Consider the following 26,455-nt stretch of genomic DNA (forward strand, 5'->3'; position numbering starts at 1 on the left):
GAAGCATGGAGTCCCAGCCTGGGTCCAAGTGGCCCAGAGAAAAGGATAATCAGAAAGGTCAGGGGTCCTAGCATAGCAGGAAAATGAAATCACATAATACTTCTCTGCTGTAGTCCATTTGGGAGCAGCAGAACCTCAGCAGGCGGTAAGGGAGTACCTGCGGGTGGCCATCTCCTGCAATACTAGAGGTACTGTGGCTTTGGATGTTTGATGACAGACCAGGACTAAGTAACCATATGTTTGGGCTTCTTTGAGGAGTACTCCAAATTTCACCCAGACATATTCTCTATATATACATATATATATATATATATATGTGTATATATATATATTTTTTTTTTTGAAACAGGGTCTCACTTTGTCACCCAGGCTGGAGTGCAGTGGTGCTGTCACAGATCACTGCAACCTCGACCTCCTAGGCTTAAGCAATCCTCCCACCTCAGCCTCCCGAATAACTGGGACCGCAGATGCGTGCCACCATACCTGGCTAATTTTTTAATTTTGTAGAGACAAGGTCTCACCATGTTGCCCAGAATGGTCTTGAACTCCTGGCCTCAAGGGTACCTCCCACCATGGCCTCTCAAAGTGCTGGGGTTACAGACATGAGCCACCATGCCCTGCCCATGTTTATTGTAGTAGTCTACTATAGCCCTTAGTTACCTCTAACAAATATGGGATGCCATGGCTTTCTTCTGCCTCCTGTAGCAAGAATTTTTTTTTTTTCTTAACCACTGAAGGCATTTCTTTAGGTTAAGCAATAAAGGTGAAGACACCATATCTGAAAGCGTCAGTCTTACTCATATATATTTCCAGAGAGGGGAAGGGAGTGGGATGTTGTATGTCTAGTCTCCTTTATCTGTCTCTCTCTTTTTTTTTTTTTTTTTTAGATGAAGTTTCACTCTTGTCACCCAGGCTGGAGTGCAAATGGTGTGATCTTGGCTCACCACAACCTCCGCCTCCTGGGTTCAAGTGATTCTCCTGCCCCAGCCTCCTGAGTAGCTGGGATTACAGGCACCCGCCACCACACCCAGCTAATTTTTATATTTTTAGTAGAGATGGGGTTTCGCCATGTTGGCCAGGCTGGCCTTGAACTCCTGACTCAGGGGATCCACCTGCCTCAGCCTCCCAAAGTGTTGGGATTACAGGTGTGAGCCGTCGCACCTGGCCTTAGTTTCCTTTATCTCTTAACCATTTAAAGCTGACCTGTTTATCTGGTTAACTGGTTGTCACATTAGGAGTAAGACAAATTTGAATTAATGGCATCTATATTTCATGCTGGAATAGTGAGACAAGAATATCAGCAACAATACAATCTGAACAACCAGGGGCCATTTTTAGGGTGTGAGCTGAGGAGGGCAGGGTCTGAGTGTCATGTTGCACGAAGAAGAGCACCTGGTGGCTGTGCACCAAAGAGGCTTGAGTGGCACAGGAGCTTTATGTAGTGAAATGTATTCCCCAAGGCTGCTCCTTCTCTGACATCTTTTAGGCTAAGAACATCTGGGTTGGAGGTAATGTACATTATTAGGATGGTGCAAGTCACCGTGGTCTAATATATTAAATATTTTTTTCCTCTAAGGATTCATTACTTTTTTTGAGCTAATTACATTACATTTTTAGTTCTGTGACCTTTAAATGAATATCTTATGATGAATTATAAATTTGTGTTAAAACTTTTATACTAGTGGGTATGGACAAAGGTAAGACTTTCATTAGCTTAGTGTATCTTTATATATCTATATCTATATCTATATCTTTTCCTTCTTTTTAGTAGCTAAGCCTTCACAAGCTTAGTGTATCTCTGTGAGAGTCCTGTATCTTTTGAATAGTTTGGATATTTAATGATATGTCTCCTTATCCACTTTAACATACTTTTAAAAACCCCAATAAAATTTCTTTATTTCTTTTTATAAAAATTATTTATTTATTTATTTATTTATTTTTGAGGCAGGGTATTTGCTCTGTTGCCCAGGCTGGAGGGCATCAGCATGATCTCTGCTCACTGCAACCTCTGCCTCCCAGGCTTAGGCATGTTTCTGCCAGGGCACCACCACGCTCAGCTAAGTTTTGTTTTTAAGGTGTTTTTTTGTTTGTTTTTTTTTTTTAGTGATGACAAGATCTTGCTGTATTATCCAGGCTGGTCTTGAACACCCAGGCTCAAGCAGTCCTCCCACCTCAGCCTTCCAAACTGCTGGGATTACAGGTAATGAGCCACTGTACCTGGCTATTTATTTATTTATTTAAGACTGGGTCTCGCTCTGTTGCCCAGGCTAGAGTGCAGTGGCACGATCTCGTCTCACTACAACCTCCGTTTCCCAGGTTTAAACAATTATCTTGCCTCAGCCTCCTGAGTAGCTGGGACTACAGGCACACGTGACCATGCCTGGTTAATTTTTGTATTTTTAGTAGAGATGGGGTTTCACCATGTTGGCCAGGCTGGTCTCGAACTCCTGACCTCAGGTGATCTGCCTGCCTCAGCCTCCCAAAATGCTGAGATTACAGATGTGAGCCACTGCACCTGGCCTAATTCTTTATTTTTAAAATTTTACACTTCTTTATATAAATATTTTTGTCATCCTTCATGGGATTGAAGATAGTTCCTTTAATAATATAAGTGAAGCTGTCAATTAGTGGAGAGTACACTGGACCTAGATTCAGAGGTCTCAGGTTGTTGTCACAGGTCCTGTTGAAATGATTTGGTTGTGTTTTTAATAAATTGGATATCTAGTTAATAATTTACAACGAGAAACGCCCCTTCACAAGGATCAGAATGTTCATGTCCATTGATCAAGAATCTAATTCCAGTGTCACAGTATTGAGGAGTAGGTATAATATATCTGATGCAATTTCTCATGATCTTAATTCTTTTTTTGTGATGTGAGAGACTTGGATAAGATAACCTTTAAGGTTCCTTTAATTCAAAACATTTCTTTTCCATGGCCTGCGTCACGGAAAGGGGAAGCAGCATGCAAAACCTAGAAAATAGGTGGGTTCCGTGCCAGGCACCGTGGCAAGCATTTAGTGTGCATTATTTCATTTAATCCTCACAACTGATGAGGTAGGTATTATTATCATCCCCTTTTTAATATTAGGTTGGTGCAAAAGTAATTGTGGCTTTGCCATTAAAAGTAACTGAGCATTAGGTAACTTGGTCAGTTATCCCACAACTAGCAAGTGGCAGAGTTGGGATCTTAAACACAGGTCCGTCAGGGTCCGGAGTTTGGGGGTTGAGGTCTATGCTGGCTCTTTAACTGTCACACAGTAGCAGTTCTGAGGAACGTTTATTTAAGAGCAATAAACAGAATGGAGATTTTTTGCTTTTAAAAAAGTTATGTATTGGTAATAGTTCTCTAGGTATTTTGTATCCTTACATTATGTAAGTATATAAAATTTGACAGTATAAAAAGCAAAGAAATCTCTGAATGCAAGTGGCAAAATAAAGTCAGATTAAATCATCTGCCTCCAAATTTAATGAAATAAACAGAAGTAGTGAAAAAACAAAAAACAAAGGAGAACAACTTTACACCATAAACTCCAAAAAGTGAGAGCCAAGGAAAGTGATATTGTTGGGGTAGCTTTTTTTTTCACACCCGCCCCTCAGGAATAATGCTGAGAACTCTGATAATTTTTATGAATGTCTTCCAATTTAGAAAGAAACAGTTGGAAGGAGTGAGTAGGTGGCCCTGGGAAAAGTAAAGGAAATGCCTCAAGTGTGGCAGACCCTGCTTACCCCTCCGGGCCTGACAGAGGCAGGAAGGGCCTCCCTGGCTCCCATCTTTCCAGGTCTCTGTGATGAGTTAGAAGAACAAGACGGATATACCCACAGCTAGCTGGGTGGGGGCGGGGGGGGAGCGGGGGGCGGCGGGGGGCACTGGTACAGGATGTTTAACTGGACTTGAGAAATCAGAGCTCCTCTTGACCTACTGTGGGTCTCCCTTCACATGACCCTCACCATGTCCTCAGGCTAAAGATAAGTGGATTGAAAGCAACACCAACAACTTAAATAGCTCCAAATGAAGCAGACAGACTGGCTCTGAATATTAATGTGGAAACATTATATCAGACCCAATGAGAAGTCAAATCAGTACAGAGCTATGCAATTTTTCTTTTTTTTTTTTTCCATGTGAGACAGAGTCTCATTCTGTCACCCAGGCTGGAGTGCAGTGGCACAATCTCGGCTCGCTGCAACTGACACCTCCCAGGTGTAAGCAATTCTCCTGCCTCAGCCTCCTGAGTAGATGGGATTACAGGCGTGTGCCACCATGCCCAGCTAATTTTTGTAGTTTTAGTAGAGACGGAGTTTCACCATGTTGGCCAAGCTGGTCTTGAACTCTGGACATCAGGTGATCCACCTGCCTTGGCCTCCCACAGTGCTGGGATTACAGGTGTGAGCCACTGAGCCCGGCCAGAGCTATGTAATTTAAAAGAAGAATGGAAGAAATAAAGGCAAGGCAAGTAAGCAAACACATTAGAGCAGGAAGAAAAAGAAGGAGAAGGAAAAGAAGAAGAATGAGAAAAATAAAAAGAGGAAGAAAAGAAGAAAGAAAGAAGACAAAACATGGTGTAAAAAGACAAGTGTTTAAAGGTGAAAAATAGCTTTTAAAATAATGAAAATACACCTCCTCCAAACAAACAGAAAAGATCCTCTGGAAGTACTTTAAGATATAGGATAACGACGGGGCACGGTGGCTCACGTCCGTAATCCCAGCACTTTGGGAAGCTGAGGTGGGCGGATCACCTGAGGTCGGGAGTTTGAGACCAGCCTGACCCACACGGAGAAACCCCATGTCTACTAAAAACACAAAATTAGCTGGGCTTGGTGGCACATGCCTATAATCCCAGCTACTTGGGAAGGCTGAGGCAGGAGAATCGCTTGAACCTGGGAGGTGGAGGTTGCGGTGAGTCGAGATCATGCCATTGCGCTCCAGCCTGGGCAACAAGAGCAAAACTCCATCTCAAAACAAACAAACAAACAAACAAAAAAGATATAGGATAATTTTATGGTACTATTATTCTAGAAAACTAAGGCCCCAAAATGAGGTAATAAAATAACAGAATGAAAAGAATGGAGAAATTTTCAGAGCTAAGGAAACTAATTGAGACCCCAAAGACAGCCACCATAGATCTAATAAATAATTTAGGAAGAGCAGGGAACAGGATAGACATGACTGAAAATAGAATTAGTGTCATGGAGGAAATGCTGACAATAATCAGCGAATGCAGGGCCAGGCACAGTGGCTCATGCCTGTAATCCCAGCACTTTGGGAGACCGAGGTGGGAGGATCACTTGAGCCCCGGAGTTTGAGACCAGCCTGGCCAACATAGTGAGACCCTGCCTCTGCAAAACATTAGCTCGGTGGGGTGGCGCATGCCTGTAGTTCTAGCTACTCTGGAGGCTGAGGCAGGAGGATTGCTTGAGCCCAGGGGTTCGAGGTTGCAGTGAATTATGATCACACCACTGCACTCCAGCCTGAGTGACAGAGTGAGACCACACTGTCTCTGGAAAAAAAAAAAAAGATAAAAACAACAACAATAATAATCAGTAAATGCAGAGAAAATGGACAAGGAGATTAAAATAAGTGGAAGGCAATCAATATGGAGGTCATAGACTGTAAAATAATAAGAAATATGTATATTATATAGAGTCTCATAAATATATATATTATATATAAAATACTCATATATTATGCATGTTAATACACTTATTCCTATAAGGAGGGAAAGTGGGCTGGGCTTGTAGTACAGAAGGGAATGGAGCAATATCCACTAACTTCTGAGGACAAGAAAGTGTAGCCCGCTTCTTCTCCGAGAAAACACCAAATGGTAGATGGCTCGGGGGCAGCGGAGAGAGAAAGGGGCCCTGGGATGGGGAACCGCGGCATCTTCTGCGGAGGCTGCGGCAGTGGCATCCTCGGCCGGGGTTGCTGCCATGATTGGGGATGGACGTGGCCGAGGCCGCAGAGCTTGCGGAGGCAAGGCCAAGGCCAAGGAGTAGATGCCCATCACCAAGCTGGGCCAGCCTGGTCAAGGGCATGAAGATCAAGTCCCTGGAGGAGATCTATTTCTTCTCCCTGCCCATTGAGGAGTCTGAGATCATTGACTTTTTCCTGGGGGCCTCTCTCAAGCATGAGGTTTTGAAGATTATGCTGGTGCCAAAGCAGATCCGTGCTGGCCAGCACACCAGGTTCAAGGCGCTGGTGGCCATAGGGGATTACAATGGCCACGTTGGTCTGGGTGTTAAGTGCTCCAAGGAGGTAGCCACTGCCACCTGAGGGGCCATTATCCTGGCCAACCTCTCCATTGTCCCCGTGCGCAGAGGCTACTGGGGACACAAGTTGGGCAAGCCCCACACCGTCCCTTGCAAGTTGACAGGCCGCTGCGGCTCTGTGCTGGTGCACCTCATCCCTGCGCCCGGGACACTGGCATCGTCTCGACCCTGGTAGCTAAGAAGCTGCTGATGATGGCCAGTATCCATGACTGCACGCCTCAGCTGAGGGCTGCACTGCCACCCTGGGCAACTTTGCCAAGGCCACCTTTGATGCCATCTCCAAGACCTACAGCTACTTGACCCCCGACCTCTGGAAGGAGGCTGGATTCAACAAGTCTCCCTATCATGAATTCACTGACCACCTTGTCAAGACCCACCCCAGAGTCTACGTGCAGAGGACCCAGGCTCCAGCTGTGGCTACAACATAAGGTTTTTATACAAGTAAAATAAAATGAATTAAGCTGGTTAAAAAAAAAAGTGTAGTCCAACAAAACTGTTCAGTTATAAAGTCAACAAGCAGGCATTCTCAAATATGAAAAGACAGAGGGAAAGTATTACTTAGAATCTAGTGTGTAAAAGATATAGAAGTAAGCCTCTAACGAACAAAACCATTGGACGTTGAAATCCAGCCAAAGAAATGAATCAAAATCAAGAATGTAGGAGTGGTAAAAGAACTGGAAATGAGCATTAGACCCTTTTAAAAATGGAACAAAAACTAAGTAACTAGGGGTATCATAATTACAGAACATGATGTGATGGTTTATAACCTGGCAAAGTAAAATATATTATAATTAATGAGAAGAGAAATGGAGAAAAATGTAGGTAGGAGAAATTGTTTTGAGTGTAATCACCTCATCTTTCACAGCAGGGAGTCAACCCGTGCTGTCTAAAATTAAACCACGTAGTTAAGAAAGAAACAAAAATGTTTCCAGATCTTTGATTATTTTAATAATCTCTTTGCTTAACCTGAGAGCCAGAGAGGAAAGCCGGCATCTGTGTGCCAGATTTGCATACAGCTATGTTTTGGTTTTGTATGACCAGATCAATGTTTTCAAATATCTTAAAATCTGAATGCCTTTAGGTGGGGGTGCACTCACCTGTTAACTTCTATTTTACACATTTGTATTTCACACATTTAAGGCCTGCCTGGCCTTATCTTCAGAGGACTCTTTGGCAACAAATATCTTCCACGATGAAGAATCATTTATCTGAAGTTCAGTAATTCCTGAAGTAAGATGAAATAACTGACCAATAGATCCATTCCTCTTATTTGTTGTGTGAAATATCTTTTTCTCTGGCATAACAAATGGAATGTTTCCCATACATTATAACGACAGTAATCTGTCTCCCAGCAAAGCCAGACACTGCTGCCTCCACTGTTTTCCTAAACTGGCTGCGCCCTGGCCTTTGACTCCCGTGCACGCGTGAATGATGCACAGACAGTGACTTTCCTGAGATCCCTTTCATCGGGTAGGCGCCTCCAGGGAGGCTTCTCCTTACACGGCTCCCTCTATTTAAAGCCGTGGGGACTTAGCTGTTGTCACCTTCTAGCTATTTCTTTGGCTCAAATTTAACTTTCAGTCCTTTAAACAGACTACAGATTGGGACTGAAAGGGAGCCAGAAGAAACAGCTGATTGGCTGTGAAGGTCTTGTTGGGGTGTTCTGACCCTGGCTGGAGAGGCTGAGCTGGTCATTCTGAGAGCAACTGTGAGGGCAGCCTGAGTCTTCTGTTCTGACGCTTTAGAAGGGACAGTGGATGGACATTGGAAGGACCGGTGTCCCAGCAGGAGACCAAAGATTGGGCGTTGCAAAGAGAACTGCAGAACTCTTAAGATACTGTTTCCACATACAGGTACTGTATTAGTTCTTTAGGGATCTGCTGAAGACAAAATAGATAACGCCTTAAAAAAGCAAAACAAACCTTTTATTTAAATTAAATTTTGTAATAATCAAGAGAGAGATGCCTGTCACACTTAGATTTTGAACTTTTAAATGTTTCCATAATTAGAAGGCATTTCATGGGAAGGAATAAAGGCTGGATTGTGTCATGGTGGCTGTGAGAATGGGGTGGGAAGGGTAGAGACAAGCTCTGTGAAACAAAGAACCAAAATTTGGCTGTTGATTGGATATGAGAACAGAGAAGGACTCAAGCTTGATAACCTGAATGGCAGGTAATATTATCATTATTATTATTATTGAGACAGAGTTTCGCTCTTGTTGTCCAGGCTAGAGTGCAATGGTGCAATCTTGGCTCACTGCAACCTCTATCTCCTGGGTTCAAGCGATTCTCCTGCTTCAGCCTCCCAAGTAGCTGGGATTACAGGTATGCACCACCACGCCTGGCTAATTTTGTATTTCTAGTAGAGACAGGATTTCACCATGTTGATCAGGCTGGTTTTGAACTCCTGAACTGAAGTTATCCACCCGCCTCAGTCTCACAAAGTGCTGGGATTACAGGTGTGAGCCACTGTGCTCGGCCCCGGTAATATTATTAACTACAGGCAAGCCAAGGGGTTCACACCAAGGTGTTCTCATTGGCTTGCTTCTTGCTTTTGTAGGTAATACCATTACAGTCAGAGAATTTCCTCTAGTAAGGTGATTTTCTTCTGTCTTTGTAGTGCTTACAATGAGTGTTCCCCTAGGATAACCTTTGTAAACTCACCACATATTATCCAGGGCAGTTGGACTCCTTGTATATAACATTTTTGTTATGGAAAAAAAGTCCAAAAGTTTGTGTAAGGCCTATATATATATATTATACACACACACACACACACACACACACACACACACACACACACACATTTTTAAAGACAGGGGCTTTCTCTATTGCCCAGACTGGAGTGCAATGGCACAATCGTAGCTCACTTGAACTTCTGGGCTCAAGTGATCCTTCTGCCTCAGCCTCCTGAGTAGCTGGGATTACTGGTGTGCCTTACCACACCCAGCTAATTTATTATTACTATTTTTGAGATGGAGTCGCACTCCATCGCCCAGGCTGGAGTGCAGTGGCATGATCTCAGCTCACTGCAACCTTTACCTCCTGGGTTCAAGTGATCCTCCCACCTCAGCCTCCTCAGTAGCTGGGATTACAAACATGTGCCACCACACCCAGCTAACTTTTGTATTTTTGGTAGAGATGAGGTTTCACCATGTTGGCCAGGCTGGGCTCGAACTCCTGACCTCAAGTGATCCGCCCACCTTGGCTTCCCAAAGTGCTGGGATTACAGACATGAGCCATGGCACCCAGCCAATAATATATTTCTTAACCCATTGGTACTAAGAACTCTCAATGCAGATTGTTACCCCATTCTGCATGCCATTCTATGACATCTTTTGAGTTTTTAGCTGAGGGTGAAATTATGCATGGAAAGGGCTGCCTATATTTGCTTATATTTAATGAATGTCCAATTAATTAGAATTATAAATTGGAGACTTTTGTTTCTCTTATGCCTCTTAGTTAAATTTACAACTTGTTATTTTATTAATAAATGTTACACATTTTTGTAAAAATTAAGAAAAATTGCTTTCACTAAAAAATCCACGTTTCATCAATTTATAAATTTAACAAGTTAAAGTTCCCTAAATAAAAGTAGTTTATTGAGTTTTCTTAAACATTTTAAACTACTTTTACAAGTTTCATACTATAGCATCAAATCTAAACTGCCACTAGTTGTAAAATGCACCATTATTTTATGTACTACCAGAAAGGGAAACTGCCACCAGTACAATCGTATATTGATTGTAAGACATGCAGATCCATTTTGCACATTTGCTAAAATGAGGAAGAAATGTGCATCTAGAATTGATAAAACACTATGTATCTGATATCTCAAATAGTGCAAATGTTAGGTTTGAAACAAGCAAAATCTTTGTAAGCATTTACACAGCTCTTGTGAATCTAAACACATTTAAATTAATATACAGATTTCTAAATGTAGTATATATTAAATATTTAAGTACTGTTTATAAATGTAACCAAACTCTGTTACACATTCTGCAATAAGTTAAAAAAAGGGAAAATTTCTATAATATGTCAGATTCTCTTGAACATTCCAAACACCTTCAATTGCAAACTCACGAGGATATTCTTGATGTTTATGAAACTTATTACTAAGCACAAAATAATTAATGCATGGGTTTGGTTACTTCACCATCCTTTCACCATTCTTCTTCTTCTTCTTTTTTTTTTTTAGATGGAGTCTCGTGCTGTCGCTCAAGGTTGGAGTGGCGCAACTGCAGCCTTGGCTCCCTATAGTCTCTGCCTCCCAGTTCAAATGATTCTCACACTTCAGCCCCCCAAGTAGCTGGGATTACAGGTGGCTGTCACCAATCCCGGCTAATTCCTGTATTTTTATATAGTAGAGATGGGGTTTCACCATGTTGGCCAGGCTGGTCTCAAACTCCTTATCTCAGGTGATCCTGTGCCTCAGCCTTCCAAAGTGCTGGGATTAGAGGTGTGAGCCACTGCACCTGGCCTTCACCATCCTTATTCTTATTTTAATGTTGTAGAGTCACTTACCCAATAAGTAGATTTACCGTCTTAGGCCGGCATTACTAGTTCTCAAAATCCCCCTTTGGATTCTGAATTAGATTAGTGGTTCTCAAAATTTTGGGCATCAGGACCCCATTTACCCTAAAAAATTATTGAGAACCCTAAAGAGCTTTTATTTATATGGATTATAACTATTGATATTTACTACAATAGAAATTAAATCTGAGAAAATTTTTAAAATTTTTTATTGATTCATTTAAAAATAACATTAATAGGCCTGTGGCAGTGGCTCACACCTAAAATCACAGTGCTTTGGGTGGCCAAGGTGAGAGCATTGCTTGAGCCCAGGAGTTTGAGAGTAGGCTGGGCAACATAGTGAGACCCCATCTTCAAAAAACTAAGAAAATTAGTTGGGTGTGGTGGCACATGCCTGTAGTCCCAGCTACAGGAGAGGCTGACCTGGGAGGATTGCTTGAGCCTGGGAGGTGAAGGCTGCAGTGAGCTGTGATTGCACCACTGCACTTCAGCCTGAGTAACAGAGCAAGGCCTTGTCTCAGGAAAAAAACCAAAAACACATCAATGTTAGTATTAATGATACAGTTTTATGGAACAAACAATTAAAAATTTTGGGGGGAAGTTTTTTTTTAGCAATGAATTGAGTAAGGATAAAAATCTGAAAGATGTAGAGGAGACGTATGACAAAAGGGATGGACTTGCCCCCATTGACACAATAGAAAAATGTGACCCGAACACTTTGACCCTAAATCCTGTTCTCCTGCATATAATAGCCAAGCATCCAGACATTGCCACTTTATCTGTATTCAGCAGAAGCTGGGTGATCATTGTTAGAGAAGTTGAAGGAGTAATTCCTTCATTAGGCAAGAAATTGGACTAGACCAGTGATCACAAAGTTCCATTTTCATCCTATGATTCTATGCTCCTTTGAACCCTGAAAAACTCCAGGCTTTTCTGAGTATCTATGCAAGGGTACGCCCTGTTGCTTGCTTTTCCTGTATGTGGTCTCCATTTCCCTTTGTAACAGAGTCTCAATTGTGCTTAGAGAATTAGAGTGTCCAGTTAAGGAGACATAATTTTCTCTGGGTCCCCTGCAACTAGGAGCGGCTTTGTGACCTAGTTCCAGCCCATGAGATATAAGCAAGATCCACAAGATGAAAATTCTGGGAGATTGATGATTTCCCTTATTTAAAAAAAAAGGATATTTAGGAATAGATGTGTTTTTCCTTCTTTGTGCCTGGAACATGGATGTAATACCTGGAGATGGGGTAGCTCTCTATGACCATGAAGAAGAAAGCCACACACAAACAATGGATGATCAGGAAGTGAAAGGAGCCTCCTTCTGGACTTCTTGTTACATAAGAAGAATTTTCCTTAAGACACTGTAATTGAATTTCTGTTACATGCAGGCTAACTCAAACTTAACTAGAATAATGGGCAAAAATGCTTCAATTTAATCTGGACTTAATTGTCCAAGACCTTCGCTACTGGCCAGTATGGCAGGCAGCCAGTGCATTCTTCAATTGCTTTAGCCTGTCATCTCACCACCTGGGTATTCTTACTGAGGTTAGTGCCATGGCACACTGCCAAGAGTGTCTTTGGGATCAGCCAGAAGAGTCCTGGGTTTCTATCACCAGCTGTGTGACCTCAGGCAAGTGACTTAATTTCTTTGAGCTTTAGTTTTCTCATCCATAGAAATGAGACAAATATTTAATATCTCCTGGTTGTTATGAGGATTACCTGAGATAACAGGGAAAATCTCTAGCACAAGGCCTTGTGGGCCACAAAGTAGGTACTCAACAAACGGCAGGCTCTGTTTCTCTCTTCCTGTTACAGAAGTAAATTAGTCTCATTCATGGTCAGTGGCAAATATTCCAGACCTATGTCCTACTAGTTTAAAGTTGAGTAACAAAAATAAAACAGGATTTTTGGGTGCTAATGTTTATGCAAATATTATACAATAAACCAGATGAAGTATGGATGCCTGTGACCCCTAGCAAGCCATGCAGATGAGCAGGTGATATCTATGGATCTGAGTAAGCGCTGAATGGTGACCTCAGAGGGTAGGGGTTAATAAAGACGACGATGACGATGATAGTAGTTAATATTTCTTTTTTTAAAATCTGCCTTCTGAACATGAAATAGCTAATATTTCTTAAGCACCTACTATGTGCTAGCCACTGTGGTAAGCACTTGATATGCCTTCTCTCATTTAATACTTATGAACTAAGGTAGCTATTATCATCTCCAGTTTATGAATAAGGAAATGGACGCTTGGAGACATTAAACAAGTTGCCCAGCATCACACAGTAGTAGAGTTGGGACTAGATTTTAGCTTTGTCCAACTTCAAGGTCATGCTGGTAACCACTGTCTATTGATAAGATGAAAATCAATGGTGAGCTAAAGTAGGGTTGTGAGAGTCTGTTATGTTCATCTCTTCTCAAATATGCATTTAATGAAGTCACACTAGTAGCTTGAAATCAGCCCTCATTAAAGCATATCTATGCCACTGAAACTGGCAAGTGCTACCTACCAATCGGGTCTCTCTCCCATGCCACTGCCTAAGAGCTGGTTGTTAAACATTTACCAGCATACCACTGGATGGGATATAGCTGTGTTAGAGAAGGTATCAATCAAGAAACAGTGAATCTAGCTGACAGGGGAGATTAATGAATAAGTGAGGACAGAAAGCCTCTTAAACATTTGTCCTGAGTTATTTGCTAGGTGAGATAGATTCCTGTGAACGGTGGAAAAGGATAATTTTTCTTGGTGCTATGGACAGAAGGGAATCAAGCTAGACTGAGGGTCTGAGGATCTTAAACACAAAGAACAGATACAATATATATTGCCTCACTTATTTCAAGGTCCTCTTTGTGAGTTCCTTCTCTGTGCCGGGTGCTTCTATGTGTCACATCTAGAAACATACATAGCATAGAATCCCTCTGGATTAGTCAGCCTCAGCTGCTATAACAAAATACCATAGACTGGGGGGCTTAAACAATAGAAACCTATTTCTCACAGTTCTGGGGCCTGAGAAGTCCAGATCAGGGTGTGGGCTGATTTGGGTCCTGGAGAGGGCCCTCTTCCTGGCTTGCAGACAGCTGCCTTCTCAATTTTGTAGCATGCTGGAGATAGATCGAGCGAGCCCTCTGGTTTCTCCTATCAAATTAGGGCCCCACTCTTATGACCTCATTTAACCTTAATTATTTCTTTACTCCAAATACAACCAACATATTAGGGGTTAGGGCTTCAACATACAAATTTTTGGGAGACACAATTTATTATTATTTATTTATTTATTTTGAGACAGAGTTTTCCTCTTGTTGCCCAGGCTGGAGTGCAATGGCGTGATCTTGGCTCACTGCAACCTCCACCTCCCAGGTTCAAGTGATTCTCCTGCCTCAGCCTCCAGAGTAACTGGTATTACAGGCGCTGGCCACCATACCCAGTTAATTTTCTGTATTTTTAGTAGAGATGAGGTTGCACCATTTTGGCAAGGCTGGTCTTGAATTCCTGACCTCAGGTGATCTGCCTTCCTTGGCCTCCCAAAGTACTGGGGTTACAGGCATGAGCCACCGTGCCCGGCCCAAGACACAATTTAGAAGAGAAGTTTACTTCTCTTTGGGGAAGGCAAACATATACACAAATAATTACAACGTAATGTTTTAAAAAGTAATTTAAACATTACATACTTTTTTAGTAAGATGAAAGTTTGTCTTAACTACTGCAGGGAATCCTTTTAGTGATTCATGAACTTTTTTTTTCTCTCTCTTTTTTTTTTTTTTTGGAGATGGGTCTCACTCTTCTGGGATAAAATGCAGTGGCATGATCATAGCAGCTCACTGCAGTCTTGAACTCCTGGGCTCAACTGATCCTCATCCTCAGCTTCCCGAATAGCTGGGACTACAGGCGTGAGCTACCACTCCCAGCAGAGAAGGAGACTCCTTTATTTTGCTGGATTATGTTAAAACACAAAGTGCTGGGTTATGGAGATGTTGCTGTGTTGTCTGAAGCCATGATATTGATTGATTGATTGATTGAGACGAGCCTCACTCTGTTGCCCAGGCTGGAGTGCAGTGGAGCAATCTTGGCTCACTACAACCTCTGCCTCTTGGGCTCAAGTGATTCTCCTGCGTCAGCCTCCCAAGTAACTGGGACTATAGGTGCATGTCACCACGCCCAGCTATTTTTTGTATTTTTAGTAGAGGCGGGGTTTCGCTTTGTCAGCCAGGCTGTTCTCGAACTCCTGACCTCAGGTGATCCACCGGCCTTGGCCTTCCAAAGTGTTGGGATTACAGATGTGAGCTACTGAGCCCGGCCACAAGCGACGATATTTAAAGGTACCCCCATTAACATCTTCTGTTTGGTCCAAGTAAGTTGGTAAACAGTAGCAACTTTAGCTCTCTGAGTTGGCTTCCTACCCTACTCAGTAGTCTTTGTATTTCCCAGTATTCTCATCAGGCTATCAAACAGGAAAGGATCTCATGCATCACTATTTACTGATGGACTGTGAGCCTATCCCTTACTATGGACTATTCGCATGACTGTGTTACTTAAAAACACATTTTTTAGTCTTTTAAATTCAATTTTATTTTAATTAATTAATTAATTAATTAATTAATTATGTTGAGATAGGGTCTTGCTCTGTTGCCCGGGTTGGAGTGCAATGGTGCCATATTGGCTCACTGCAACTTCTACCTCCCAGATTCAAGCGATTCTCATGCTTCAGCCTCCCTGAGTAGTCACCACACCTGGCACATGCATTTTTGTATTTTTAGTAGAGATAGGATTTTGCCATGTTGGCCAGGCTGGTCTCCAACTTCTGACCTCAAGTGATCCACCTGCCTTGGCCTCCCAAAGTGCTGGGCTTACAGGTGTGAGCCACCGTGCCCAGCCTATTTATTTATTTATTTATTGAGACAGGATCTTGCTCTGTTGCCCAGGCTGGAGTGCAGTGGCATGATCATAGCCCACTGAAGCCTTGACTTCCTGGCCTCACACAATCCTCCCTGCTCAGCCTCCTGAGTAGCTGGGACCACAGGTGTGTGCCACCATGCCTGGCTAGTGTTTTTATTTTTTGCAAAGATATGGTCTCACTCTGTAGCCCAGGCTGGTCTCAAACTCCTAGGCTCAGGTGACCCTCCTGCCTCAGCCTCCAAAAGTGCTGGGATTACAGGTGTGAGCCACTATGCCCACCCACCCAGCCTAAATTAAACTTTGGAATAAAATAATTTTTGTGCTGTTAAAGGGATTTCAACAAGCTGATAGAGAGATGTTGGAGGTAAGAGAAGTAAAATCTGAAATATACTCCATGTTAAAAAATCCAGCAGCCGTTTTAAGGAGAATAAAGAGATAATGAGAAGGGACTAAAGAGGGAATGATTTTATTTATGTATCTATTTATTTATTTTTGAGACAAGCTGTCTCTCTGTCACCTGGGCTGGAGTGCAGTGGCATGATCATGGCTCACTGCAGCTTCGACCTCCCAGGCTCAGGTGATTTTCTTGCCTCAGCCTCCCGGGTAGCTATGACTACAGGCCTGCCACCATGCCTGACTAATTTTTCCATTTTTTATAGAGATGGGATTTCACCATGTTCCCAGACTGGTCTCAAACTCCTGGGCTCAAGCAGCTCGGCCTCCCAAAGTGTTGGGACTACAGGCATGAGCCACTGTGGCTGGCCAGGAATGATTTTAGAAATATTTTGTTGTTCTGGTGAGGTTTGGGCTTCTGGTAAGAAAAAAAAAAAAAAAAAAAAAAAAGAAAGAAAAGAAAAAGAAGTATTTTTTTTGTTTGCCTGCATAGCCTGTTCTCTGCTCTGGAGGATTTTCTCTACTCTGGAGGAGAAGCCAGAGAGAAGTTCACTTGGCTATTGGTATTGATGGAGAATAATTTCTGGGAGCTACACTTGGCATCAGTGGGCTTGGGTCCCACTGTCACCAATGTCTTCCATGATATCCAGCCCTCCCTGTCCTAGGACACATAAGAGCAGCGCTTCTCCCTAAAGATCCTCCCCCATTTTCAGTTTACTCTTTCTCAAATCTTGTGGGGTTTAGGCAGGGTGTGTTCTAAAGAACCTATTGTTAAAATTTCAAGAATTTTGTAGGGCAGTTGTCAAACGCAACCATAATTAAGAATTAAATTATATACCCCTTCCCAGTTTGGGCAACATGGCAAAACTCTGTCTTTACAAAAAAATTAGCTGGGTGTGGTGGCACACGCCTGTAGTCCCAGCTACTTAGGAGGATCACTTGAACCCGGGAGGTCGAGGCTGCAGTGAGCAAAGATCACACTACTCCACTCCAGCCTGGGCAACAGAGTGAGATCCCTGTCTCCACAAATAAATAATAAATAAATACATAATAAATAAATTATATACACCTTACAATCAAATAAGTTATATTCAAAACAAAGATCAATACTAAAAGTTCTTCATGCCCCAATTATTTTACAATGTGTTACTATTATTTGAGATCTTGAGGTTATTTGTATTTATTCCATCTGTATGATGGAAACATTATGTAATGATGTGCTACTGCAAAGAAAGCTCTTCCCAACGCTGTGTTCCCATGTCCTGTGATGCCACCTTGGTGGCTGAAATCAGCTACCGTGTTCCCATGGACATTTCCACCAGGGAAATCTGCAAATGTCGCAGGAATGTGATTTGTTGTTTTACTGGTTGTTTATACTTAAAAAACGGATAGAGAAAATGTTAGTAATGCAGATTAAACTTAAAAGTGTTTCATGGCTAAAACAGTTCCTTTGTGACTAGCACAAAAATTGAGAAATTGAGAAAATATTCTTCAAGTATTTGAAGCTATTAATCTGATTCTGCAAAGTCACTCACTTAATTGACAATTGAGTCAAGTTCTGACAGAAATATTGTTTCTCTTTCATCTTACTCTTCAACATAAATGAAAGTATCCACCAACACTTATGTTAGAATGAAATCTTTCCTTAGTTGCAACCATATATTGGCTACAGATAAAAGAATTCATAAAAAACCTGTGAAAACATTCCATGAGAATCAATGGTGTACACTGAATTTAAAATAGAGTATTGTATGTTTTATTGTTATTTTAAAATTGTGTACTATATATCCTTTATGTCAGTAAAATTTATAACAAACACATGTATCTAGATATGCGAAAAGTTTTTTTCTTGGAGCTCCAGTTGTCAATCATTTACTAGCACACTGCTGCATTTGAGGTCTTCTTCTCTTCCTTACACTCACTACAATCATAGCTCAATAACTAAACGTGTATTAAAAAAATCTCGTGTCTGTCTTCCTTGCTTAGAATATAAGCTCCATAAGGGCAGAACACATTTCTGTTTTATACATAGCCATTTTCTCAGACCCTGGCTCAGTATTTGGCACCTGGCAGATGCTCAATAAATGTTTTTTTTGGATGAATGGATGGATGAATGAGTGAATCCAAATCCTGACTTTTGTTTTCCTGCTGCCAATGATTCATTTAATGTTTTCTTATAAATATATATATATATATTTAATTAAAAAAAAAAAAAGACAGGGTTTTGCCATGTTGCTCAGGCTGGTCTCGAACTCCTGAGCTCAGGCAATTCACCTGCCTTGGCCTCCCGAAGTGCTGGAATTACAGGTGTGAGCCACCATGCCTGGCCACTTAACATTTTCTTACATTTAATATCAATTATGAAACATTTAACTTTAATTTTACACATTTAACTTTAATTATGTAATAACATTTTTTGGTGACATCTTAGAATGAATCTATAATTATGCTGTACTATGTTTTCCCCGATAACAAAGCTTCTTGTTAAATGGTATAAAAACAATGCATTCACTTCATAAATACTATTTTATTTTCTTTTTCTTTTTTTCTAGGACAGAGGCTCACTTTGTCTCCCAGGCTGGAGTGTAGTGGCACGATCTTAGCTCACTACAACCTCCACCTCCTGGGTTCAAACGATTCTCCTGCCTCAGGCTCCTGAGTAGCTGGAACTACAGGCACCCACCACCATGTCAGGCTAATTTTTGTATTTTTAGTAGAGAGGGAGCTTCGCCATGTTGGCCAGGCTGGTCTCAAACTCCTGCCCTTAAGTGATCCTTCCGCCTCGGCCTCCCAAAATGCTGGGATTACAGACGTGAGCCACTGTGCCCAGCCACTTCATTAATATTCTTATATTGCTTCATCTAAATGGCTCTCATTAAACAATTATTGTGCAGTCTAATGTAATATTTTTCAAATCTATTTGTCCATGACACAGTAAGAAATGCATTTTACATGACAGGTCTCTGATGCATACATATGTGTATGTATGTGTAATGTAATAAAATGTTTATATGTATATATGTTTTTAACAAAAGTTTCCTAAAGCAAAACACTTAATGGAGTGCACCTTGGTGTTTTTTACCCAAGGTTAGTGTGTCCTAATTTATTTTTTAAAAACTTCTGATGGTGAACTTAAACAAATCAACAAGAAAAAACAAAATAACTCCATTAAAAAGTGGGCAAAGGACATGCACAGACATTCCTCAAAAGAAGGCATACAAGCAGCCAACAAACACATGAAAAAATCCTCAATATCACTAATCATCAAAGGGATGCAAATTAAAACCAAAATGAGATACCATCTCATACCAGACAGAATGGCTATGGTTTTTTTTGTTGTTGTTGTTCTGAGACAGAGTCTCACTCTGGGGTGCAGTGGCACAGTCTTGGCTCACTGCAACCTCCACCTCCTGGTTCAAGTGATTCTCCTGCCTCAGCTTCTGGAGTAGCTGGGATTACAGGTATGCGCCACCATGCCTACCTAATTTTTGTATTTTTAGTAGAGACAGAGTTTCACCATATTGGCCAGGCTGGTCTCGAACTCCTGAACTCAAGTGATTCACTTGCCTGGGTCTCCCAAAGTGCTGGGATTACAGGCATGAGCCACTGCTCCCGACCTGAATGGCTATGATTAAAAAGTAAAAAATAACAGATGCTAGGGAGGATTCGGAGAAAAGGCAATGGTTACACACTGTTGGTGGGAATGTAAGTTAGTTCAACCACTGTGGAAAACAGTATGGACATTTCTCAAAGAACTAAAAATAGAATTACCATTTAACTCAGCAATCACACTGCTGGGTATCTACCCAAAGGAAAATAAATTATTTTATCAAAAAGATACCTGCACTTGTATGTTTATCACTGTTCATAATAGTAAAGTCATGAAATCAACCTAAGCACCCATCAACAGTTGTTTGGATAAAGAAAATGTGGTACACATATACCTGGGAATACTATGCAGCCATAAAAAAGAATGAAATTATGTCCCTTACATCAACATGGGTAAAGCTGGAGGTTATTATCTTAAGTGAAGTAACTCAGAAGTAGAAAATTAAGAACTACTCATTCTCCCTTGTAAGTGGAAGCTAAACGATAGGTACACATGGGCACAAAGATGGAAAAAATAGACACTGGGGACTCCAAAATGGGGGAGGAAGGGAAGAGGTATAAGGCTGAAAAATGACCTATTGGGTACTGTGTTCGCTATTCAAGTGATGAGTTCACTAGAAGCCCAAGCCTCAGCCTTACACAATATAACCAAGTAACAGACCTGCACATGTACCCCCTGAACCTAAATTAATAATAAAAATATCCACAAAACCCCTATGGAATAGCAAACATAAATAAATAAAATAAAAATTCCTAACTGTGACTTAAATTGATTGATTTTAAAGTTAGTATGTCTCAATCTGGTTTCGAAAAATACTGATCTTTTGACTACAGCTCTTACGTGGAAGGCAGGATGTTGTATTTCACTACTGACTAATTTTAGGCAACTCTCTAAATGTTTCTGTCTTCATTTCTGCATTGGCAAAATGGAGAGATGTCATAAGAATGAATGTGACTCCTTTGAGAGTATGGGCAAGGAAGAATAGGCCATGTTGTGGTAATAACTTCTAAATCTCAGTGGTTTGGCACAACAAAGTTGTGGACATTTGATGAATGTCAGCAACTTTCCAGGGTACCTGTCCTTGTTGTGACCTAGCAATGTAGGCTACCTCCATCTTTTGAAACTTCATCTCAATACGTGGCCTCCATGACTGTAGTGGCTGGAGAGGAAAGAGCTAGAGAGTAGCTCTGTCTCTTAAATGGTGCCTGCTTGGCAAGGTGCAGTGGCTCACCCCTGTAATCCCAGCATTTTAGGAGGCCGAGGCAGGTGGATCACTTGAGGTGAGGAGTTCGAGACCAGCCTCGCCAACATGGCGAAACTCCATCTCTACAAAAAAATACAAAAATTAGCTGGTGTGCGCCTGTAGTCCCAGCTACTCGGGATGCTGAGGCAGGAGAATTACTTGTACCCAAGAGGCAGATGTTGCAGTGAGCCAAGATCGCACCACTGCAGTCTAGCCTGGGAGACAGAGTGAGACTCTGTCTCAAAAAAAAAAAGGAAAAAAAATGCTTCCTCCTAGAAATGATACACTTCTCCACCCAACCCATTGGCCAAAACTAATCACATGACTGCCTATTTGGAAGAAAGTTTGGGAAATTTGAGGGATCATAAGGATATTCTAACAACATTAAGTATTTCTGAGGTTCCTGGTACAATAAACATTCAAATTTAGACTCCACTTATATTCTCTCATAGCACGCTGTATTTCCCTTTCTAGTCATCACCATAGTTGAGATTACATTAATTCCTAATATCTTCTTACTCTCTATTGTAATGATCTGTTCAGTTATTTGTCCCTCCCAGAGCTTCATATAGGCAGGGACCATGTCTGTTTTATTCAGAGTTGTATTCCGAGTTCTGATCACAGTGTCTGGCATATAATACAGTAGTTTGTCAAACTTACTGCTGCATTTGTTAAATGAATGAATATGTATACAATCTATATTGCTTTGACCTATAGAAGGGAAGAGAGTTACGTAAGTGAATGATAAATAAGTGCTTTCCAAAACTGAAAATGAGGATGACAGCATCTACATTATCAGTAATCTGAGTGTGATGGTGGACTTGATTTGCAGTTATGTCTTTTCAACAATTGGGCACCTATTATTTCTCTGATTGCATACAAAATGTTGACATATTCTCTTCAGTGGAAAAAACTGATAAAATAGGAAATCTATAATATTTTAGATTTTTCTAATTATAGTGATTGATTCTGCATTTTCTCTACTTTTTTTTTTTTTTTTTTTTTTAACAGACAGGGTCTTGTTCTGTCACTCAGGCTGGAGTGCAGTAGTGTGATCAAAGCTCACTGTGATCTCAAACTCCTGGGTTCAAGCGATCCTCCTGCCTCAGCCTTCAGAGTAGCTAGGACTACAGGTATACACCACCACAGTCAGTTAATTTTTAAATTTTTTGTAGAGACAGAGTCTGGCTCTGTTACCCAGGCTGGTCTCGAATTCCTGGCCTCAAGCAATCCTCCTGACTCAGCCTTCCAAAGTGCTGGGATTACAGGCATAAACCACCATGCCTGCCTCTACTCTTTCTTTTAATTTCTCACCTCTTATTACCATGTGAAAGCCTTTAGAATCATAAATTTGTGGTGAAACAACTCTGGTTGTATATGGTTCAAATTCATCTTGTTTTACTTATGAATCTAGTAAAATTTTTTAAAAATCACGTTTTTATGATCCAGTATTTTATCTCTGGTGTTTGAAGAATCCTTGTGAATATTTATCTCTGTTTCTTAGAAAAGAATAAAGAATTAGTCTGGTCTCTTATGACATAAAAAGCATTCTCCTCCCACAACAGAATGTGTTGGGTAGATAACAGTTTTCAACCTCAAAGCTATATATTAAAGTCAGAGACTTAATGTCTGGGTCGTTAGATACAAGCAGAATAATGAAGATAGCTATCCTGACTTATATTTAGGAGAAAAGATAATAGTGGTCTTAATTAGACCGGGGATGAACTCCAGACCAATTTTTTAAAAACTTGGTATTAAGTTATTCTAAGCTTGTTCATTACGTTTCTGAAAAGTCTTCTTTATTTATTTATATTTTTCTTTTCTTTTCTTTTCTTTTTGGAGACAGGGTCTCTGTCACCCTGGCTGAAGTGCAGTGGCGTGCATGGCTCACTGCAGGCTTGACCTCTCAGGCTCAAGTCATCTTCCCACCTCGGCTTCCTGAGTAGCTGGGACTACAGGTGTGTGCCACCATGCCTAGCTAGTTTTTGTATTTTTGTAGAGAGGAGATCTCCCTATATGCCTGGGCTGATCTAAAACTCTTGGGTTCAAGTAATCCTTCTGCCTCGGCCTCCCAAAGTGCTGGGATTACGGGCATGAGCCACCTCACATGACCCTTTTAGTTTTTTTTTTTTAATTTTATTAAAAAAAAAATTGAGACAAGGTCTTGCTATGTTGCCCAGGCTGGTCTCAAATTCATGGGCTCAAGCAATCCTCCTGCCTCGGCCTTCCGAAGTGCTGGGATTGCAGGTCTGAGCCACCGTGCCTGACCAAAAGTCCCCTTTAATATCTTGATCAGACAAGTTAATTTCTGTGGAGTTGTGAATGGTTTAGAGTTGATGTCACTCCTCCAACCTTATATAGTAGCTCCGCAGGCACTGCAGGAATGAACAAACAGTTCAGTGCTGGTGTCAGCCTGACCAGTGTGTGGCAGACACTTCCCTTTCTCCCAGATGGTCTTACAGGCAGGCCAGCTGGGCCACTGCCAGAAGCTTCTGATTGCTATTGGAAATGGACCAAACTTCATACATCAGGGGATGTAAGAGGCAGGCTGTTCTCCATTGTTCAAATTTTTCCATTCAAATTCATATTCCCTTGAGGACCATATGTCTCTTTGCCTGTCTACAAGTATTATGCCTGCTTTTTCATTCCTTGAAAGGCTCGGTAATACTTTTTTTGATAACGTGTTGGTCTAAATAGGCTTTTTACTATGATTAGAAGTAGTGATACATTTTCCTTGGCACGGCTTGGACATGCTATTGTTTTCCCAATTATTTTTGTTATGTATTTTGGAGAGTTATTTATTTATTTATTTATTTTTTTGAGAGAGAGTTTTGCTCTGTCCACTGCCCAGGCTGGAGTGCAGTGGCATGATCTTGGCTCACTGCAACCTCCACCTCCCGGCTTCAAGCGATTCTCCTGTGTCGGTCTCCTGAGTAGCTGGGATTAAGGTGTGCACCACCACGTAAGGCTAATTTTTTGTATTTTTAGTAGAGATAGGGTTTTACCATGTCGGCCAGGCTGGTTGCGAACTCCTGACCTCAGGTAATCCGTCCGCCTTGGCCTCTCAAAGTGCTGGGATTACACGCGTGAGCCACTGTGCCCAGCCAAAGTTTTTGAATGGCTGAAACCCAGATGCCAACTGTCCCCAAGGACAGCTTCTGTTCTCATTTCATGCAAACCTAGACACATGGCTTGGCATCATTATGCAGTCTCCAGAAAACCCACTGATGAGACAACGGTTACTTAGTACGTGGATTTGAGTCTTTTGCTATGTGATCTTTGATACATTAATTAACCTCTGCAAGCCTCAGTTTCCTTACCTCTAAAATGGAGATTATGGTAATAGTACCTACCTCACAGTAGGTACTACTGTGTTGCTAAGATGTAAAAAATGATGATTTATGTTAATTGTTCAATATATTGTAGCTGTTTTTTAATTGGTAATATAGATTTTAAAAAATATTTGATTAAGGAAAGTTTCTAGTGTATATAAAAGTAAAGAGAAAAGTACAATAAACTCCCATGTACTGGTCTTCCAGCCTCAATGATAATTAGTTCATGGACTATCTTATTTCATCTTATTTCTCACTCTTTACCCATTTGAAGCAAATTTCAGATTTCATATAATTTTACTCATAAATATTTCAGTATTTATTTATTTATCTATTATTTATTTATTTATTTTTTGAGACTGAGTCTCACTCTGTCACTCAGGCTGGAGTGCAATGGTGCGCTCTCGGCTCACTGCAACCTCTGCCTCCTGGCTTCAAGCCGTTCTCCTGCCTCAGCCTCCTGAGTAGCTGAGATTACAGGTGCCCGCCACCATGCCCGGCTAATTTTTGTGCTTTTAGTAGAGACAGGGTTTCACTCTGTTCGTCAGGCTGGTCTTGAACTCCTGACCTCAACAATATGTCCACCTCGGCCTCCCAAAGTGCTGGGATTACAGGAGTGAGCCTCTGAGCCCAGCCCTAGTATATGTGTTTGAAAGATAAAAAAGCCTCATGTTGTAAAATAACCATAATGCCATTATCACATATTAACATTAATAAAAATTCCTACAGGCCAGGCACCGTGGCTCACACCTGTAATCCCAGCACTTTGGGAGGCCAACGTGGACAGATTACTTGAGCTCAGGAGTTTGAGACCAGCCTGGGCAACATGATGAAACCCTGTCTCTAACAAAAATACAAAAAAAATTAGCTGGTATTGGTGATGCACACTTGCATTCCCAGCTACTTGGGAGGCTGAGTTGGGAGGACTGCTTGAGTCTGGGGTGTGGAGGTTGCAGTAAGCTGAGGTCTCACCATTGCACTTTGGCCCGAGTGACAGAGACAGACCCTGTCTCGAGAAAAAAAATTAAAAATTTTTTTAAAGCCACTGTTCAAATTTCTAATTGAAAGATCATAATTAAAAAATAAATTGATTTACTTATTTGACTCAGGAGGCAATTAATGTCCACACATTGTGACTGTTGATATGTCTCCTAAGTCTGGCTTAATCCATAGTTGTTCTCACCCTTTCTTTGTTTTTTCCCCTTGCAATTTAATTGTCGAAGATAGTAGGTCATGTGGATTTTGCTAATTGCACCCCCATAGTGTGTAGCATGTTCCTTTGTCTGCTAAGGTTCTTATGACCTGGTAGTTAGATCTTGAAGCTTTGTCAGCTTCAAGTTTGAGTTTTCAGCGAGACCACTTCATAGGTTATATAGTCCTTCCATCTGTAGGTCTGATTGTCTCTGTGATACTAGCAGCCATTGATGGTTAATGCCTACGTCCATTAATTCATTAGTGATTGCAGAATGGTGACATTCTAATTCTGTCACTCATTCTTCATTTTCCAGCTGAATACAATTTGGTTACACAATGGCATAGTTTGTATAGGAAAGACAGGATAAATGCTTGATTCTTTCTCTATCAGCTTTCAAAATAATAAGCTGGCTCATGAGTATCCTGCAACAGTGACCAATTAGGCTATATTTTGCTTTACTGCCTTTGCAAACTCATAAACACGTTGGATGGATTTCAAGCCCTTGCTATTATGATTCATATTTATGCTTGAATTGTTTCATCTCTTGCCAGTAGGAGTCTCTTTCCCTTTTGACATGATACTGTGGTCTGTGGTAGCCGCTTCGTTGTCTGATATGACAAGATGTTCCAAGGTCATGTATTTCTCTGGCCCCTAGAATTAGTTCTTTCTAAAGAATCTTGTTTCTTTTAGTGGAAATAGTATTTAAGGTCACAACTGGGGCACTAGAGTGCTCATTGCTACCTTTTTTGTTATTATTTCTAGGACTTCTTGTCAAATGGAACTAGGAAATATTTTTGGTTTGGTTTTAAAGATAAAATGCCACATTTGTTCATATTGGTACTCCATATTGCAATTCATGACTACAGGATTTTTAGTTAACCTCTTCCACCTAAGTTATTTATTTCCTTCCTCCCATGCCAAGAATCTGGTCTCAGTAACACTGGGTATGAGAGAATGAACATCAGATAATTACTCATTTGCTTTGTCC

At 41.2% G+C, this 26,455-nt stretch overlaps 1 protein-coding gene and 1 pseudogene across 1 annotated transcript in view; one reads left to right on the top strand and one right to left on the bottom strand.

Moving 5' to 3' along the window:
* Positions 1 to 26,455, bottom strand: part of ERICH5 (glutamate rich 5) — a 700,842-nt gene that overhangs the window by 466,912 nt on the left and 207,475 nt on the right. The window lies entirely within an intron of this gene.
* Positions 5,825 to 6,693, top strand: LOC126960654 (40S ribosomal protein S2-like; annotated as a pseudogene).

The sequence above is a fragment of the Macaca thibetana genome, chromosome 8 (assembly GCF_024542745.1).
Source record: "Macaca thibetana thibetana isolate TM-01 chromosome 8, ASM2454274v1, whole genome shotgun sequence".
In the NCBI taxonomy this organism is placed as follows: domain Eukaryota; kingdom Metazoa; phylum Chordata; class Mammalia; order Primates; family Cercopithecidae; genus Macaca; species Macaca thibetana.